The sequence below is a fragment of the Geospiza fortis genome, unplaced genomic scaffold (genome assembly GCF_000277835.1).
Source record: "Geospiza fortis unplaced genomic scaffold, GeoFor_1.0 scaffold41, whole genome shotgun sequence".
Classification (NCBI taxonomy): Eukaryota; Metazoa; Chordata; class Aves; order Passeriformes; family Thraupidae; genus Geospiza; species Geospiza fortis.
This window is the reverse complement of record NW_005054299.1, coordinates 8,276,592-8,277,989: the sequence shown is the minus strand read 5'-3', so window position 1 is coordinate 8,277,989 and position 1,398 is coordinate 8,276,592. Positions and strand designations below refer to the sequence as shown.

The following is a 1,398-nucleotide window of genomic DNA, read 5'->3' as shown; positions in this document are numbered from 1 at the left end:
GGCGGGGCCCGAGGGCTCCGCGCCCCGCAGAGCTCAGAGCGTGTCCGTGAGGGTACCCCGGGGCAGGCAGGGGCAGCCGGGGGGCAGCCGGCAATGCGTGGGTGTGAGAGTTGGTCTGAGCAAATACATCCTCTGTCCTGGGCTCCTGGAGACCTGGACAAGGTCTGAGTGGAGCCACTTCCTGCCTCGCTCATGACCTTGCAGTTCTTATTCGCTGCCCAGCAAGGTGCTCATGAACGCACGTCAATAGGTGTGTGTTCTTAGGCCGAATATGATTCTGCAGCTGTGTTTTTCACGTAAAGTGGAGTGAAGGGACCATTATTCGCTGGGAAGAGGTTAATGCCTACATCCCTGGCTATTCGGGGTGATTTTTCTGTCAGCAGTCCCTGTGCCTTAGGAAGACGGTTCGAAGAGACAAAAAGGGTCCTCTTACTGCGTTCACTAGCTCACTGAACTGCCCGGTCCGCACAGGCAATCGTATGATTCTATGATCTGCGGGTTAATTAGCGGGTCAGAATCCTGTAGATCCGTGCCTTCGAGGAGAGTTCTTTCTATCTTTGGTTTCTGCCAACCGTGTTTTGGAAACGGGCAGCGCCGCGGCCGCGCTGCTGTGCAGCCCGGCAGATTCGGGCACAGATTTGCTCTATTCACTTCCCGAAACTGCTAGCGCTTTAATTTTCCTTCAAATCCTCACAAGTGTTGGTTTTATGAGATGTTAGAGATCCTTTTTATTGCTGATAGCAGGGACTCACCTTCAAATATCCAAAGGAAATGAAGGTTACACTTATTCCATTCCTTTTTTTTCCCTGAGGAATCAAATTTTAAAGGTCTCCAGAGACAAATAATATTTTTGACATTGAAAAATACACTCAACATAATATTACTCTCCAGGCGTTGGAAAACAGACCGTTCATGGGATTGCCATCCACTCAAGAAAACCTGTTCAAACAGAGCTTTCTTGTCTATTTTCATTTTTTTGGCACTAAGTGTTTCCAGCCACATCATGCAGCCCTTAGTGAGGAAAACCCGTCAGTGCAATAGCTTAACTTCTCTCGACCAAATCCTGCAGGATAGGGCCCCTCTGCCAGAGAGCGTGTTACAAAACTTCCGCAGAAGCTTTTAAATAGGCTTGCACTGCCTTCAGTAGTTCAGGCAGAACGGTGTCTAAAGTATTTCTACGAGGGCTATGCGGACCGCATAAGCCTTGCCTAGACGGCAGCCCCGACCCCTTCTTGTCAGTCATATTACCGAAAAAAACCCCCATATATACATGTAGATATATCTGCGAGGGCTTGGCCCGCGTCCAGCGATTTCTCGGTATTCACCCGGTGATGAATTTCGAAAGTAGGTCCTGCCTTGCGGAGCCTTTGTCGGCCGTGCACCGGTGGTGCCGGCTGC

General features: G+C 50.3%; 1 protein-coding gene across 1 annotated transcript in view; it reads left to right on the top strand.

The window, feature by feature from the left end:
* SIX2 (SIX homeobox 2) overlaps positions 1-1,398 on the top strand; it is a 6,638-nt gene that overhangs the window by 3,345 nt on the left and 1,895 nt on the right. The gene's annotated exons all lie outside the window — the stretch shown is intronic.